The sequence below is a fragment of the Macrobrachium nipponense genome, chromosome 13 (genome assembly GCF_015104395.2).
Source record: "Macrobrachium nipponense isolate FS-2020 chromosome 13, ASM1510439v2, whole genome shotgun sequence".
NCBI classification, from domain to species: Eukaryota; Metazoa; Arthropoda; class Malacostraca; order Decapoda; family Palaemonidae; genus Macrobrachium; species Macrobrachium nipponense.
The window spans coordinates 6,420,864-6,440,015 of record NC_087206.1 but is presented as its reverse complement, the minus strand read 5'-3'; the positions used below and the strand labels follow the sequence as shown (position 1 = coordinate 6,440,015).

Sequence of the window (19,152 nt, the reverse complement as noted above, 5' to 3'; positions counted from 1 at the left end):
GAGGAAGAGAAAGTAACAGACCAAAGAAAGTGAGGAACAGAAAGTAGCAGAGCAAAGAAACTGATGAGGAGAAAGTAACAAACTAAAGAAACTGAGGAAGATAAAGTAACAGACCAAAGAAACTGAGGAAGAGAAAGTAGCAGAGCAAAGAACCTGAGGAGGAGAAAGTAACAGACTAAAGAAAATGAGGAAGAGAAAATAACCGACCAAGGAAAGTGAGGAAGAGAAAGTTGCAGAGCAAAGAAACTGATGAGGAGAAAGTAACAAACTAAAGAAACTGAGGAAGATAAAGTAACAGACCAAAGAAACTGAGGAAGAGAAAGTAGCAGACCAAAGAACCTGAGGAGGAGAAAGTAACAGACTAAAGAAAATGAGGAAGAGAAAATAACCGACCAAGGAAAGTGAGGAAGAGAAAGTAGCAGAGCAAAGAAACTGATGAGGAGAAAGTAAAAAACTAAAGAAACTGAGGAAGATAAAGTAACAGACCAAAGAAACTGAGGAAGAGAAAGTAGCAGACCAAAGAACCTGAGGAGGAGAAAGTAACAGACTAAAGATGAGGAAGAGAAAAGTAGCAGAGCAAAGAAACTGGAGGAGGGAAAGTAACATACTAAAGAAAACTAGGAAGAGAAAGTAACAGACCAAAGAAACTGAGGAAGAGAAAGTAGCAGAGCAAAGAACCTGAGGAGGAGAAAGTAACAGACTAAAGAAAGTGAGGAAGAGAAAGTAACAGACCAAAGAAAGTGAGGAAGAGAAAGTAACAGACCAAAGAAACTGAGGAAGAGAAAGTAGCAGAGCAAAGAAACTGAGGAGGAGAAAGTAACAGATTAAAGAAACTGAGGAAGAGAAAGTAACAGACTAAAGAAACTGAGGAAGAGAAAGTAACAGACCAAAGAAACTGAGGAAGAGAAAGTAGCAGAGCAAAGAACCTGAGGAGGAGAAAGTAACAGACTAAAGAAAGTGAGGAAGAGAAAGTAACAGACCAAAGAAAGTGAGGAAGAGAAAGTAAAAGACCAAAGAAAGTGAGGAAGAGAAAGTAGCAGAGCAAAGAACCTGAGGAGGAGAAAGTAACAGACTAAAGAAACCTGAGGAAGAGAAAATAACAGACCAAAGAAATGAGGAAAGAGAACAAAGACTAAAGAAACTGAGGAAGAGAAAAAAGTAAAAACCAGACCAAAGAAAACCGGAAGGAGAAAGTAGCAGAGCAAAGAACCTGAGGAGGAGAAAGTAACAGACTAAAGAAAGTGAGGAAGAGAAAGTAACAGACCAAAGAAAGTGAGGAAGAGAAAGTAAAAGACCAAAGAAAGTGAGGAAGAGAAAGTAGCAGAGCAAAGAAACCCTGAGATGGAGAAAGAACAGGACTAAAGAACCTGAGGAAGAGAAGATAACAGACCAAAGAAAGTTGAGGAAGAGAAAAGTAAACAGGGCACTAAAGAAACTGAGGAAGAGAAAGTAACAGACCAAAGAAACCGAGGCAAGAGAAAGTAGCAGGAGCAAAGAACCTGAGGAGGAGAAAGGTAACCAGACTAAAGAAAGTGAGGAATTTAGAAAGTAACAGACCAAAAGAAAGTGAGGAGAGAAAAGTAAAGACCAAGGAAAGTGAGGAAAGAGGAAAGAGCAGAGCAAAGACTTGAGGAGGAGAATAGTAACAGACTAAAGGAAGTGAGGCGCGCGAGAGAAAGGTAACCAGACCAAAGAAAGTGAGGAAGAGAAAGACTAACCAGACCAAAGAAACTGAGGGATGGAACGAAAGTTAGCAGAGCAAAGAAAGAACCTGAGGAGAGAAAGTTAACGACTAAGAAAGTGGGAGAGAAAGTAACAGACAAAGAAAGTGAGGAAGGAAGTAACAGACCAAAGAACGATTGAGAAGTAGCGAGCAAAGAACTGAGAGAGAAGTAAACAGGACTAAAGAAAACTGAGATAGAAGAAATACAGACTAAAGAAAGTGAGGAAGGAATAACAGAACAAAGAAAGTGAGAAAGTAAGAACAGTAGCAGAGCCAACGAACCTGAGGAGGAGAAAGTACGTTCTAAAGGAAGTGAGGAAGAGAAAGTAACAGACCAAGAAACTTGAGAATGAGAAATAACAGACCAACGAAACTGAGTTAAGAAAGTAGCAGAGCAAAGAAACTGAGGAATGAGAAAGTAGCAGAGCAAAGAACCTGAGGAGAACAAAGTAACAGACTAAAGAAAATAAAGAAGGAGAAAGTAAATAGATAGAAAGTAACCAAGACCAAAAAAGTTGGGAAAGAGAAAGTAACAGACCAAAGAAACCTGAGGAGAGAAAGTAGCAGAGCAAGAAAGAAACTGATGAGGAGAAAGAGTCAGAACGCAAAGAACCTGCCAGGAGAGGAGAAAAGTAACAGACTGAAGGAAAGAAAAGTATAGAAGAGAAAGTAACAGACCAAAGAAAGTGTGGAAGAGAAAGTAACAGACCAAAGAAACCGAGGGAGATCATTTCCGGCCATTTATCGATGAATATTCCAGACGACTTCGTTCAATTTGCAACGTTTGATTTCCTGGAAAAACGGGAAAAATTATTTTCCCTTGCGTGAAGTGAAAAAGAATTAAACAAATCTTCGATTAGCGGATTATTCTGTTCCATTACTTATTACATTGAATTTGATCCATATCTAGACTGTTATTGAGAAGAACGTTTACATTGAAATTCTTCATCCGAATAGCCGGGTAATTTTGGTTGGATATCTCAAAGGTAAAATAGTTTTGTTGGCCGTTTTTCATTTCATAGAACAGTGGGAAGATTCATTTTCTCGTACATGAAATCTATTTAGGCTGATTTGGGTGGGGGGGGGGGGAGCTCAGCGGGTGTGGGGAAAATTTTTTATTATAATACATTTAATTTGTACTCTCCTGATATGAAATGAAAATGGAAAAACCACACATTAGAGGAATAAAGAATATTTCACTAAGTTTCGAGGCACACGTCTTTTCGTCAGTGTGGAGAATACTTACAGGATCACACAAAATAACTTGAAATATCAAAGTGCTGAAAGGATTGTCATAAATGTCATAGAATTAATGTAACGTTCAAAACGAAGTCGGTCAGTTTTACGAAATTTTATTGCAGTTCGATATTGGGCTGTTGAGAGGACAGCGTTTAAATGTTGAAGATCTTTTCATTATAATATTTGCACGATTTGCTGCTTGTATGTTTTGTGGATTTGTTCATTAAAAGTATACTTCACATTTATATCAACAGTATTTTTTTATTTGATAATGATGTTCACGAAAGAAATATGAAACTTTTTTTCTTTTGTTTTATATTGGTCCAAGGAAATATTTGCTTGTGATGTAATGTGTGTTTGAGAGAGAGAGAGAGAGAGAGAGAGAGAGAGAGAGAGAGAGAGAGAGAGAGAGTGAGAGAGAGAGAGAGAGAGAGGAAAGAATGAATGCAATAACCCTCGTCAACTCATAAACGCTTCCGGTTAAATAGCGGATCTGATATTTTGGAAATCGGCTTTTCGGTAAAGTAATTTAGCGCCATTGGTACGAAAGCTTTAAGCCAATTTCAACGAATCGCAGCGAAATTTCATCAAAACCTGGTCGGGTTCTCTCAAACGAAAGCAGTTGTTCATTTGTGTTTTTGAAACTTTTTTTTGTTTTAAGTACTTACTGGCTGTACAAATCTTAGTATGAAGCCATATAAAAAACAGATAGCTCAAAAGCATACAAAAAACACTATGGATCTTTCCTAAATAGTGACCCCCAAGAGTTTCAATCCGTTGTATCCACCTTTGCAAAGGCGTGTTTAGGTACAAGCCCGTTGGGGGATGACCGTAAAAACACAAACGAAAAACTGTAAATATCATGAAAATAACGACCCCAAAGAAATCTTAGTCGTAGATAACGACCCCCGAAAACCTTTGCGGGTCACTATTTGAGAAAGATCCAACAATTTTAAAGAGTAATCATTTCTATAAAGATGCTTGATTTCATTCATTGCGTGATGGTTCACTAGAATCTTTCGTAACCCTTCTTTTTAAATCACTTTTCCTGAATAGAACAGACTGGAATTGATATCCCTCGGGGCAAAACGAATACAAATTCTCGATCCTTGCAGAAAAATTTTTCAGTCTAAGGTCTACGATAATAAAGAATATTTTTCTCGTTCGCCATCGATGACTGATGGATAAATCCTTTCCGTTGAGAATCAGCAAATGTCATGAATGCAGTGTGCATTTCCAATTAACGCAGACGCAAATGCAGTGCATATCAGGTGTAAACGGATGCCTCCGTGCACAGTCTCTGACCTTTCTCTGTAATTACAGAGAGAAGAAGCAATAAACAAGGGAAATGAAGTAATCGTTTTCGAGTTGCGTGGGAGAATTCATGCAAGTTATTATAGCACTAAATTGGATAGTTTATTATTGAAATTCTGCACGCCGGTTCTGGGAAGCAGTTTTATAAATATAAGGACAAAGAAAGACCAAACATGAGAGAGAAAGAGAGAGAGAGAGAGAGCACAGCTATTTCTAAAGCAAATTAAAATTGTATTTACTTGAATTATAACGCACATGGTTAAAAATAACATTTGTAACTTTTTCTCGGGTTAGCAATGTCGGTGTTATAACCATACAAGCACAATATGTGTATATATACAATTTTAATGGAACTCAGGGCTGTAAGGGGGAGAGAGAGAGAGAGAGAGAGAGAGAGAGAGAGAGAGAGAGAGAGAGAGAGAGAGAGAGAGAGAGAGCACTGCCTTCAATAAAACAGGAAAGATGAAAACTTCGCTCATTATGGAGAGGAAAATGTAAATGCCACACTGTCTGGGAACAATTCTGATAATTTCGTCATTCTGCCGATTATTACCGGCCTTTTTCCCCTCAATCACATATTCCGTCCGTCGTCTAGAAGAATCGATGGTTTTTTATCGGGAAAGTTTGCTTGCGCTAGAAAGAAAAAAAATGTATGTTATTCTTTGAAAGCTCTTTGTATGCATAAAGTGTTGTGTAGAGCTTCGAAAGTTGATATTTTCCCTTTTCAGTGCGCGTTATTTTCCAATATCTTACGATTCCTTAAAGTGAAGGCTCGCAAAAGTGCGGGAATTGATGCAGTGGTTACAAATCCTCATTGAAATGTATTATGAATGAATCCTATACAAAAGAGCATTTGCGATTACCTCCAACTCACGCAGTGTTCCTTGCCACAATCTATAATAAAATCTCTGAATAATTCTTGTGTAAAACATGTTCTAACGCTTATGAAGATTTTCCTACAGTCTTCAAGGAATTACTGTAGCACTTGTGATAAATGAAAATGCAAAATAATTTTTCAGCAAATCCAGTAATATTTGTTTGTTGGTGTCGATGACCATTTTTGGAACGGCACCTTATAGCACTAAATCAGATAGTTAATGGAAATCATTCTCCAGGTGCTCAACGTAGTCTGTAAAGTCTTACTACTGCAAATTGCAGGATGTAAAGATACTAAGTTGATTAAGCCTACCAATATCCATCACAGAAATCTTCACTTGTGCCGTGCTTCGTAAATAATATCCATTACTTGTTCCTTTTAGATAATCTAGCCTTATGCCAGCAAGGTATTTGCTTTTAGCTTTCACAGTCATTTGCAGTCAGATAAATTGGCCTTGAAGAATATGAATTTGATAGGGAACATTGAACATCAACTTCAAAGAAGAACTGGGAAGAGATATGTCGTAGGGAAAGTGTCGAAATTTTTATGTTCGATTTCCGTTCGCGGAAGTCACGCCTAAAAGCTGAAAGCATCCAAGGTCTGTCGAATGTAGTTTCAGAGCAATCTTTTGAAAGGTGCGTGTGGCAGACAACCATTACAGAAGGCACCGGATGACTGTCTGAATAGACCAGTTCAGCCACCACAGTTATCCCCAGTGACCTGATAGCATTTCGGCGTCGTGTATCGACAGACGAGGAAACTCTTTGATGAAAATTGACTCGCAGAACCAGACTCGTCCCTGACCACATACTGTTCGCCTTTAAGGAATGCAAACATGAAACCATTTCACACTTGTGTTACAGAGGTTGAAAACAAAGTAATGAGTTGGCAGCCAGTGCATTATCTGGTACCAGGTGAATCAAGATTAGATTGACTTTAGGGTGGACATATCGCGACAACTGATAAAATGAAAAGAATATAAAACTTATTCATTAACTCCACTTATAGTTCTTCTGAGGGTGTCTGTGTGTCTATAAGAATACCATTAACAATAAATCCTCGATATTGGATATGCACGACTATTGCTCCAGTGATGAATTTCTATGACGTTATTTCAATCTATCTTTTATATTGGTGAGTGAGGCCAATTTGAACCATTGCAATTTATGATGGCAATGAACAGGGTAGGTTTGCTTTGCATGTATAACAGTATCGTTCGTAATTTTCATCAGAGTTGTTGGGCTTTGTTTCTGTAAAGTCTGCTTGACAATGCAGGATATCCCCCCCCCCTCCCACTCTCTCTCTCTCTCTCTCTCTCTCTCTCTCTCTCTCTCTCTCTCTCTCTCTCTCCCTATATATATATATATATATATATATATATATATATATATATATATATATATTTACATATATATACATATAAATATATGTATGCATGCATGTACTTAGACATGTATACACTCATGCATTATGTGTATATGACGTGTAAAATTGCCCCATGAGTATAAAGTCAAACTTATTCAAAGGAAAATGTGTTAAGAACAGAAATTCAATATGGTTTTTTTTTATTCGAATTTTCACTCAGAGATGAAAATGAAATTTCTATGTTTTTCCGTCTTTTACAGAAAAACGAAGTTGTTGAAAAGTCGGTTGGCTTAAAGAGTTTAGGCTTGAAACTTTGCACTCGGAGGCGTATTAATTGAATTTGAATAGAGAAATACCAGGATGCTGAAAATGTAACGAATAGTTGGTACGTTTTCATACGTTTGTTACTCAAACTTCATTTTGTAATCTTAATAAAGCGGTTAGAAATGGTATAAAGTTAGGACTAAAGTGTATTTGTTGAACTTTAGTTGAACAGTATGAGTGAGGTCTATTTAAAGCGTGACTATTTATAATTAACGTTTTTATTGCCAGCCAATATATCTTGTCTAGTAAAACTCTCACAGCCAAACGTATAAAAATTCTTTTATATATTTTGGAGGTAGTATGTTAGTTAATCCAGGAAAGTCATATATATACAACTCTTCGTTGTGTACCGCATAACATACGAATTCATTTCTTTAAGACTTGATGGTCAAATCAAATTTAATATATACATATACAATATAGTATATATAATATATATATATATATATATATATATATATATGTATATATATATATATATATGTGTGTGTGTGTGTGTGTGTGTGTGTGTGTATGTATATATATATATATATATATATATATATATATATAGTCAATTATATTGACAATTCTCCCATTATTGTCAATGATATTGTTAGTAACACGGCTCGAATCATAAGACTCGGTGATGATGATGCCAGTTGCGCGTAGGCTGTGATGCAGTTAACAAGTGATGAGAGAAGCTCGAATCCGAGATCATCTTGGGTACTGCTTTACACAGGGAAAGTCATAAAACGCAACAAGTGGTTTCTTCGTGTCAGTGGATCCCCATCTCTTGATATAAATAATTAACAATTGATAACAATAATAATATTAAAATTCATCACTTGTCTGGGCATTCTGTATCAAATTGACGACTAGATTTAACGGGTCGAATTTCTGTTTGTTCCTGTTTCCAAATCTCCATTTTTAAAACTAAAAAGAAAAACCTGAATCAAGGTTATCCTGATTAGAATTATAGTAATATATCATCTCATGAAACGTCAGCAGGGAATTCTCAATTGATACCGTCAATTGTTTTTTAAAGCGCGTTTCGTCAGCTGAGACCCTCATTTTATTTTAAATGTATCGTGGACAGAAATATTATTGCAACATTCCACAATAATAGCTGCCACTATCCTAATTCAGGGTAAAGGGCCGCTGTAAAGGACTTGTATTTTTCTTTAACCTTTTACACATCAACATGTCCAATAAAACGTCAATTTGCTTTTTAATCGTAGTTAATAGGATTTTTCAAGATGTTCCGTTCATTTTTATTTCTTAGTTAATCCCGTAACCCACAGATGTCACTGGTGCTACTTGTGGTGACGTGAGGCGTTATATAAAATTTTTTTTTTTTTAAGATTCCTTGTTTTCCTCTCAACCAATCAGGATTCGTTTTCTCATTCTTTCTCCAAAAAGAATGACACGGACGCCTACGATTGGCTGGAAGCTTTTAAAAGACATTAGTGCTGGAAAGATACAGGACGCCATTTACATTCGTGTGTGATTCTACATTTTACAGTAGATTTTGGTGACTTAAATCGACGGTGTTTTACAAGGTTTCGTAGTACGAAGGTACGCTCGTGTTGTAAGTTGAGTTTTTTAGTTAACGAGAGTAAAAATTTGATATCGAACACGATGGTTTCGTGGAATGGAATGTCTGTGTATTATGGATGTGGGATGTCTTCTTAGGAAGAGCAATAGTTTTTATATGGTAGACTAATGGAAATTTTTGCCCAGGTTATTTTTCGGATATAGTATCCTTTGTCAGTCAGTGTCTGTTTCGTTTCCTTTCCTTAGGACATTTGGGTTAGAAGTTAGTATATTTCGTAAGGGTGGCAAGATTTTTATCAAGGATTTTGTAAAGTTACTAGCGTGTGATTTAGTCTGTAGTACACTTCACTTCAGATAGTCATTTTACTGTAATTGTAAAATTTAGTTTAACTGCGATTATTACAAACGTGAGGTCAATAGGGCTCGTGCACCAGCTAATATCATTTATGGTAAAAAAAGCGAGAATCCGTTTCAACATTTTCAGTCCAATTATGTCGGCTGATGCTAGGAAAGTGATAATTTTGTTTTTGTAGTTTCAGTACGTATTTAGTCACAATTTGCATCATTTTTGTAGGATGTTTTGGGCTAGTTTTAGACTGAATAGGTAGTTAATATATAAAAAAATTTGCTATTCTAGTCAAACTGGGTTTTTTAGTAAAGATCAGGAAACCCGCTTACTGAAAATTAATGACAAACTAAATCCACTTCAAACACGATCCTTTTAGTCTGAATTTACAAATGGTAAACTTTCATGCGAAATGCAGTTCAAACAGGCGAAAGTAAGTGCTAATTAGCTTCCTCCGGATCGGCTGATAAATATGCAGTACAGCAAGAGTTGTTCATAATTCTATTAGTCCTATAAGGTAATAAAAAAAAAAGATAAAAACGAGAGGAAATTAACTTAGTCGGATGGTGATAGTGAATAACCATACTTCGGTCTAGAGCCTCCAGGTTGATAACCTTTCTGGAATACTGCCATTGGAATTTTGTTCTTGTAATTGTATGGTACTTTGGATAGCTTTAAAGCTACTTGGTTTGGCTTAAGGAAAAAGTACAGTTTGCTTTTGAAATATTGGTCGAAACTGAACTTAAGGTTTTGAAATAATTGTTTTAAGATTAGCTATGATAATTACCCGTAGTTTTCAGATTCCTAGAGATTTCTAAATATGGGTATAAAAATCTCTTAAGTTATATTTCATCGGCGGTCGTGCTTAACGACTATAGTCAGTTTCCCGTCATTGCTATGACAGGCTCTAACCTGAAATTTTTTTTAAGAGAATTATCAGCTGAAGCTTGGCTTGGATCATGATTTTTAGTTAAGCCTTGCTGGTGTTGTAGTAAGGGTAATGGTGCCAAGTGTAAAATGCTATCTGATCTCGGTAGATCTATATTACTATTATGCGGCGGCCTATAGCTATGGCAGTTGCGGTTTTTCTATGCAGTTTTACCTCCTGAACAAGAATTTTAAGTAACATTTATTCGGACGACTGTAATTAACCCCCAGGGGCTCGTACTAAACACGGCGAAATACATTTTGACGCCCCAATTCCCGGTGGCTTTCGTATTAGCGGGTATGAACGATGAGGAATGCTTATATAGAAATACCCTGATCTCGACCTACAATAGATTTAAAGGAATGTAAGATTTAATATTTTAAGGTGTAGTATAATTATTAAACGGCTTCCTATCCTTAGTTGGATCTAATACAGTGGAGTTTGGGCTACAAGATTGCTCGTAACGTATACTGCATTTGTTAACAATTAAGCGTGTGACAAGGATACCTGTACTGTAATCTTTTAAGACTTGTTGAAATGGTTACTGGGATTTGCTTCTTTATATCCGAATTTCCTTGGTGGTAGGATAGTTTGTATACATTTTTTTTACAGTATCTACTCATTTTTAAGAGGCAGTTCAGGAATTACTTGAAAAAGATAGGGTGTGAGAATGCTGGGTAATAGAAGGAAATTCAGTGAAAAATTACTTTAACTTTGAGATGTCAGCTGTCTTTGCCAAAAATGTGGCCAGGAATGTCAGTCGGAACATGATAATGAAGCTTGAAGTACAAGATTTAATCATAAACTGTTACGTCTGGCTGCTCTTGATCATTAGGATTGGGAAGAGTTGACTTTCTTCGTGATTTGCTTGTCAGCAGAGTGGATTACAGTACCTTTCTAGGTATCGGTTGCTATAATACGTTAAGTACTACTAAAGGGTTGCTCACTCGAAAATATCCAATGTCTAAGTTCATTTAGTATATTGTATATGTACTATAGAATTTGCAAGTAATGAACATTAGTAGGTCTAGAGACATTTTAAAAACTCATTTTATGCATAATGCCGTGAATGCTGTCTGGAACTTTCTGCAAAAATGTAAAAATGTAGAAATTCTGCCAAATAGCGTTGTATTCATAGTATCGTTAATGATTAGCTGTGGCAAAATCATAATTATCCTTGAGACAACGTGTGACATAGTGAACGAACCTTTCAACTTTAGGCTTGGAAGAAACAACTTTAGGCTTGGAAGAAACTAGCTCAATTTTTTTTAAGCATAGATAATATAAAGTTTTTAATGTAGTATGTGTCAATTGTGAGTTCTCTAGGACCTTTGTTAAATTCGTGTTTAAGTACATTTAATCCATATAACGAGCATTGTCATATATTTACAAGCTAAACATACATCTGTAAATATTAGCAACTGCAGCAAATATTACTAATAACGTCCTTTAGAACGCATCACTACAATACTATGGTCTTATGACTACCATGACATTACTTAATATTTTCATTACTTTAAATGTACTCTAACACGATTTAATTTTAAGTGTACTATCTCAATTTTAACAGTATGGTTTCTACAGTACTATTGAAAAGGCGAGAGATGCTATGTCAATAAGGCAAAATCCTAATGCGTACCAAGATGTTCAATCCATTATAGTTTTTCTCTTAAAGTAGATTAGAGTCTACAAGGAACAGAAGGTAAATTTCGTTGTGCAAGAAGCTTAGCAATAGGAAGATTAATAAGTAACAGATCTAGGTACAAAGGCTTTTCTCAGATTTCATAACCTGGTTTATGGTTTATTTAATTCAATTTAATGTGTAAAAATAGCTTTAGAATCTTATTTCTCTCGTAAAGTATAAGTAATAATGTAATGTTCTAAAGTTTTAAGGTAAGACTGTAAATGTCATACTATGGTGTGTTACTTGGTCTTGGATATATTCCTAAGTCTGGCAATATGATGAATACGGTGTGCATCTTCAAATGGATCAGTGTTTAGACATGTTCCTGTGATATATCGTAACTGACGTTAAACATTTTGCCTTGGTGATGCCGATGAAAATCCTAGAGTTCTTCAAAGTTGTTGTTACGCACGTTTTTAAAAGAAAAAATATCCACAAAGTTACGTTCATTAATTGATTTAGTCTTAAATTACAGGCTGTATTCACACCAGTAGTACTGTGGTGGATTTGATAGTGGATCAATTTGGTGATCATTTAGTAGAAGTGGAGACATTGGTTATCAAACATTCATTAATAAAGGGAACGCAAGTAGACTAGTTGTTCTTTAGCCCGTTTTTAAAGTAGGAAAAGTGACTTGACAGTCAGCCAGGTAATTAGAAGAATGATTATTTGGTTTCAGTTCTCCACCACCTTACAGTACTCGGGCAAACGCCAGCCAGATTAATTCAAACTACCACCACGATAGAAACCGTCCCATATCTTTCCCCTCCCCTCCCCTAACCTCCCCTCGCAGCAGTAATCTCCAGTGACGCAGAGCAAGTGAAACTATCAAAATAGTTCTGAACTTATTTCATAGGCCTGGGGGAGGTGCGATCCCCTGGGATTCGAGTTAATACCAAGACACTAACCAATATTTCAATTCCTTGCAGGTTGAGAAATCTTGTAGAAGCAGTTGTGGAACAAATCGAAATGAGTCGAGAAAAGGCTGAATGGATAAGACTGACAGCCACTGGAGAAAAGGAACTCCTGGAATGTCATTCGGAAAACAGTGAATTATTTCTTGTGGATATAACTGGGTTTCAAGAAAGTAAAGTTTATGAATATAAGAAATTAATAGTGACTTTTAATTTGAAAATACAAATTTTGAGGGTTCAAGTCAAACTGCTTCTAGATTCAAAGTATCCACTGATACCTGTAACATAGGGAAACTGCAGTGGCAAATCACCATTGCAAGGAAATTAGAAATTATTGCATGTTGTGATGAAATTATTTGCTACCATAATTTGTATGATTAATCTGGATTTTCCCTTGCCTCAGTAAGGTCCCTCACAGTAATTGCAGTTTCACGGTGATTTAAAACCCAAAGTAACTTGAACGTAACTGTTTTAGGAAAATATATGAAAATTATGTGATTTGTTATTCTAAATACTGTTATTTTTTTTATAAAAAGTTTATCAATATTCAAAATAGTGTAACTGTAGTATAATGAAAAACTTTTAAGGGCAGATTCAATATTGAAAGCCTGTCAATATTCAAAATAGTGTAGCTGTAGTATAATGAAAAACTTTTAAGGGCAGATTCAATATTGAAAGCCTGTCAATATTCAAAATAGTGTAACTTTGTAGTATAGTGAAGCTTGTGGGTATGAAGATTATTTTATAATGTCAGGTGTGTCAAGTCATATAAACTGGCTCTTTATGGTCAACAGATTTCAAAGGTACTCTTAATTAAATTACTTTCCAGGTAAAGCATGGACAAGCGACCTTTAACAAACTGGTGATTGCTGCCAGAGAGAGAGAGAGAGAGAGAGAGAAAACTTTTCCCTACAGGAGTTCAAATGGATCTGGGAGGCAGATAGTAAGAAATAAACACGAGATAGTGTATGGATAGGTCAAGGCTAAGGATTTCCAGTGTAATAAGTATGAATTTATATATATTTTTTTTTTACATGGTACGTATTATTGATGGAAAGTTGTCTTCTTGAAAAGCCTTACATCAGGCCAAGCGTTTTGGAACATGTATACTAACTGGTATTGATATTCAGTAACATTTTCCATTCTAACTGAACTCCTAAAACTAATAGCTGACACTTGTCTTCAGTCAAAAACTTTCAAGGACAGATTCAAGTAACTGTAAAAAAAAAAAATTCAGAGATGAATTTAAGAGCTGGTTTCATTGTTTCAGTAATCATTAGAGATTTTGGTATTCTGAAAGCTGAATTCTATGGAAAGTAAAACGTCCCTGCTAAATGGGCTTTGTACAAAGTTTGAGCTTAAGTTAAACTGGTTGTTTTTGATGTTAGGATGGAAAGTCCTAGCTTAGTCTAGTTTACCCGATTATTCTAGAAGGTACATCAAACTGTGTACTAGTCACACTATTCCACTGGCAGCAGTGAAATGATCTTTATTCAATAGACAAAATCCATTTTATCTTATGCTTAACACACCCCATTGATTTGAAGCAATAGTCCTAAGAACACAGTAAATGAAAAGATTGATAATGACTGTATGCTGTTTTAAATTGAACCTGTATTCAGAAAAAAATGAAGGCTGTATTTGATTCTTGATGATAATACTGTGGGAAAATTAGCTTGGTTCTATTGAGCTATAACCGGTAATGAAATTAATAGCTGGGATGAGTGATGAGAATGGCGTGAAGTGGAAGTGTTGTCTTGATTTATTTTTGGTAGTCTTCAGTTATATTGTCAATCTAAGTTTTAAAATATATGGAGACCATTTTATCGGTAATCATTCTGTTAATCCAGGATTATATTTTGAGGCTTCATTCAGTCCATCCACGTTTCAATATTTAAGAATCTTTTCAGCCATTATTCATTCAGTTCACCCAGGTTAATTTAAGAGGGTTTCTGGTCAGTTTCATGAGTAAATCCACTATTTTTCGAGCGTTTCTTTTCGCCCACCATTCCGTCAATCTTGGTTTAGTTTTGGTGGAGCTTTTTCGGCTTTTGTCCATCTAGGTTTTATTTTAGAGACATTCTGTCTGTTGAATTAAATACATAAAGCTCAGTTGTTTGGGGGCTTATCGGCCATCATTAGGGCCATCGAGGTTTTATTTTTAAATACCCTTGTATAGGTTGTGAGCAGTTCCTTGAGGTTAATTTGTATACAATCATTTTTAGACTATCATTCACTCCATCCGGCTTGCCTCCTTCAGATACTAGGTATTCTTTAAGGTTTGAATAAAAGTAATGCATTTAATTAATGGCTCCCACGTCATTTTAGTTATAGGGCAATTAAGTTTTGGGTGAGGGAGTTAAATGTCCTTTCTCAACGTTGTTTTAAGCTTTATTATAAACGACAAACTCATGATTTCATAGTCCATTAGTTGCGTGTAGAATGGATATTCAAATATTTAAACCTAATTTGGTAGTGGCCTAGTGGCCCTGATCTGTGGTTTGCCAGGTTTTGAATTTGTATGATGCAAGTTTTTGTACTAGTGAACCTGACAATTTGAACTCCCTTTCCGTAGAGAGAACATAGGTTCTGTTTGTTTTGTCAAAATTTTTTACCATTGCCTCTAATGGTTATATGTCGTTGACAGTAAGGCACTTACTGACTGCATAGATTTTTAAACATCATCTGCTATGTGATGAGCATTTCGTTCTTCGTGCTGTTAACCATTTTGGTTTTGATCTTCGACAACCTTCTCGATTTAGTATAAGACACTCTTGCCACGGTTACCCATATTTCCTTCAGTCTCGCCAGGCGGGACGTTTGCTATCTTGATATTCCCCAAAGTTTTGCTTGCTTTGTGCATTATGGATATTCATTTATATGGTTTAATACTGCTGTGTGTTCATTTGGGAATTTATATTGGTGTGCCCCACCTCGTGGGTTTCGCTTTATTAGATCTGTGACGCTGCTGCTACTTATGCTCTAGATGGCAAATTTTGAGTGTTATGGAGCGCTACGAGTATTGAAATCATAGTTTCGAACTGATATATTGAAGTTGACATTATTTGCAGGGCCAGGACATAATACGGCCATTGGTGCTCAGAGCCGAGGACTTTAAAGTGTTCCCGAAAATGGTGGGATCTTACAGGAAAATTTAACTAGAAAAAAAAAAAAATCCAGGCACTGCATCGCTTGGTCACTAAAACTTTCCGGAGACGAGTTTGTAAGTTTAATTTGTACTTGCTTACACTCACTAGGCAGAAACTTTGTTGAATGGATTTTAAATAAGTTGTAATCGGAGATTAAGTATATTAGTTTAGGCAGTTTCAAAATCTTTTCTGTTTGGCTGTCTTATGATAGGAATGTCAAAATTAAGGAGAGCAAAATGGCAATATTGTAGTATTGAGTATAGTAGCAATCAAGGCTGGAACCAAGAGTTAAAATAGTTGATTACTGAAGCCGGTGGATTGATAGATAGTTTATCAAAATGAATTGCTTAGCATATCAACCAATATTTTGCATTGCGGGTCAACCATTATTCTTAAGAATTGCTTTTGAGTCATATCTCGGAGCTCGTCTGATTTTAAGGTAACTGCATATTTCTCCAAATTTCCGCAGCAATGAGAAGTGGTAAGGATTACATATGTAACTAATTTTAGTTATTGCTCACTGTAATTCTTGCTTTGTTATACAGCTTAATTTTTATTTATACAACTGTGGCTATTTCTCAATTAAGCATTTCCGAACTATAAATTTAATTGCAAATTAAAGAAAAATTACTTTATAGGTGATCTAGGTTTTTGGCAGGATTTTTGTAGGATAGCGTAAACGACATGCGGGGCTTTGCAACGGTTAATACCAAAAATAAAAAATCACTACCGCAATCTTAAGTATTGTGAATGGATTGGAAAGTAAATTAAAATTTTTATTCAGAGGATTACATTTTTAATTTTTATTAAATTATATTCTAACTTTAATTTACTTTAATTTTTACAGATTAGTGCGCTCAGTTTCGTAGATGAGAGGTAAGGGCAGTGTGAGATCGCAACGCCTCTCATCTGAAGATGGGGCTTTTCGGCTTCTAGGAAGTGCATAATCAACGCCTCGGATCTGAAGGAGGGCGTCTACATAAGCGAGTTTCATACAATCGCGTCATGTAGTTTTTAATTCAGTAGAAATGTTATATCAAGAAGGCAGTCTCCAGTGCTGGATGGAGTCCTGATGGAAGTCGACTGTAACTGATGGAACTAATATTGTGGTTCATCCATTAGAATGCTGACGTAGAGAAATAATTCTGGAGAGAACCTTCTTGGAACATTACACCCTCTTTGGAGTAAACTATTTGGAGAACAGTTTTTTTATACACTCCGGAGAAGAGGATTCACACACTTTTGGACACGTTAGCTAAGCTTCAACCTTTTTTTTATACGCAGGTTACAGAGTCAAAAATAATAAACTAGAGCAAGTTATTCTCACTTTTAGAGTCATCAAACAATTTTTCCTTAACTGTAATAATAATGAATGAATAAAAGTACAGAATTTAAACCAAAATAATTATGAATAAAGGTACAGAATTTAAACTTTCTTTCAATTTCTCCTTTAATCAACTTTAATTTACTTCTTCTTCGCTTCAAATTTCTTTAACCACAATTGTAAGTTCGGTTCATCCTATTTCCACCCTCCTAGATCGATGTTGGACTTATTTCTAGTTGCACCCTCGTCGATCGATGTAGATTCGGGTCATTTGAGTCCTACATCGATCGTTGAGGGTGCAACTATATTCTAGTTACACCCTCTTCGATCGACGTCAACTAACTATTACTTTCACCCAGAACGATCTACGTAGGCTCTGTTCATGCTAGTTGCATAATCGTCGATCGATTTATTCCTACTTTAGCCGTGTGAAGCACAGGATGATAACTAACCGCTTATACCTGAAAAAATACCAGTTAAGAATGAAAATAAACTTCAAATTCATCGAACTTGCATCACTTAAATCATAAACTAAACATTTGATGAGTTTCTAGCCAGATTCAAGGCCATATTCTTTTCAGTTAATTGATTAAAGGTATTAAAAATATGGCAACTAAAACAAAAACTGCATAACTATTTCTTTCATGTAGAAGCAGCAATACCAAATTAAAGATCTTGAGATTTGTTTGTTTCCCCAAACAAAGAAAATTATGAAGTGTCTTTCGTAATTAGACTCCTTTAATAATTTTACTTGGATGGAGTGTCTAACGGTAATATTTTGACTGCTTAGATATCTCCCAAGCACGGGACAACATTGAATGGGGCCCCATTACGTTGAAGTATATTTAAGACAAACCTAACGATAGAAACTTTTAGAACATTTACTCAAACATACTTTTGGAATCATCATAGTATTTTACTGTGTCTCGGGATATTTTCGAAATCGTCCATTTAATGCGGAAAAGTGAATCTCCAGTTCATAATTTAAAAATACATTGTCAAGTAGTAAAATGCTTCAATTAAATATCAAAAGGGTTCTATAACAAGATGATATAACGCGCCAGGAAATATCTTCCGAAATCGTAATTAGTTGGCGCTACAAATTAAATTAAAATCCCTGGTTATTCTTACAGAATTGTCTAACTTGTGGGTAAAAGATAATTAAGTTTATGTACGGCTTCTCTAAGTCTCCAAATTAAATTTTAAACCATCCATATTATAACAATGGATTTAAGTACGTACCCAAAGAGAAATACATATAAAGAGTAGCTTAAGCCTTGTTTAACAAGACCTGGACAGCTTCCATCCAGTCAGACTTCGTCCTCTCAGATGACTTCCCGTCCCGTTAATTCCTAAAGATACATTCAGTCTTAAAGATGTCTTTGAAGTTCTTGTACAGTAGCGGCCTAACGATTACACGCTGGCAACCTTATACACACATCTAGAAGAAATATAAATAATAAATGTTAACAAGCAAAGAGTTTAGGAGCTATCCTCCCAAAAAATATACATTTTCCCATTATGAAAGGTAGTTACTGACAGAGATGGCTTCTAAACCATAAAACATTCAGTGCTTGTCAAACTAGATTCAGTTGCCAGAATAAAGCGCACAGCCTTTGAGCAAAATGCAGCCATTGGATAAACTGACGTGTTTCTTCAAACTTTAGATATACAAACCAATCAAGCCTGGTAATAAGGGAAATGCCTTGTGTCTACCGACAGGTTTTAAAACATACCATTACAGAAATCATCTAGCCAAAGTTGATTACACTTCACAGATTACTACTTACTAGAGGCAGTATTTAAAGGCCTGTCCACACGATCGGGCCTGATCGGCGGACTTCCCCTGTAACGGGCACACTTGTCGGGCAAACCGTTAAATTGCCCGATGGGTCTTGTAGCAAAATCACCATGGTGGTGCCCGATGGCTTGAGCTTCGACCCTGGCAGACGTACGTTAGAACCATATACATTTGTTTTACTGAGCCATTCTTTGCACCATTTTCTCTCCTTTTTCTTCTTTTTCATCACACAGATAGCAATTATCATGCTAAACAATATCATCTTCTTTGCGGTAGGTACCATGTTTATCGTACCGCAATTGGAAACACACTACTGGCATCGTCGGGCACGCCCACCTCTCCATCGCCTCACCCGTGTGGACAACACTCACGGGTAAGCCCGCCAGAATTTGCCCGTGAACCCTGGAGCACGCCGATCAGGCCCGCTCGTGTGGACAGGCCTTTAGTCTCCAACAGGAGACTCCGATGCTGGCCTCCCCAGTAAGTAGTTTATCGGGGCTGTGACCTGGAGGGATTTAATTAAATAGCTGCCATCCAGTAAGTAGTAAATCTGTAGACCTGGAGACTTCAATGCTGCCTCCAGTAAGTAATTATCTGTGAAACCTGGGAGATTTTTAAATGCTTCCTC

The 19,152-nt window shown here is 36.2% G+C and overlaps 2 long non-coding RNA genes across 8 annotated transcripts in view; one reads left to right on the top strand and one right to left on the bottom strand.

Moving 5' to 3' along the window:
• The window catches only part of LOC135225619 (uncharacterized), a 568,725-nt gene extending 551,966 nt beyond the window's left edge, over positions 1–16,759 (top strand). For 2 of the 7 annotated variants that reach the window (XR_010317041.1, XR_010317042.1), the window contains 3 exons: positions 12,266–13,255; positions 15,322–15,473; positions 16,247–16,718. This is a non-coding gene — a long non-coding RNA (uncharacterized LOC135225619). Of the gene's footprint in view, positions 1–8,145; positions 8,413–12,265; positions 13,256–15,321; positions 15,474–16,246 lie in introns of those variants that run through there. The other 5 variants (XR_010317043.1, XR_010317044.1, XR_010317040.1 and 2 more) reach the window with 5 other exon arrangements.
• A 72-nt stretch (positions 16,760–16,831) lies between these two features.
• On the bottom strand, positions 16,832–18,264 carry LOC135225620 (uncharacterized). Its single transcript, XR_010317045.1, has 2 exons — positions 17,966–18,264; positions 16,832–17,184 (listed from the first exon to the last, which is right to left on the bottom strand). It is a non-coding gene; the product is annotated as an uncharacterized LOC135225620 (long non-coding RNA).
• Positions 18,265–19,152: the final 888 nt, after the last annotated feature.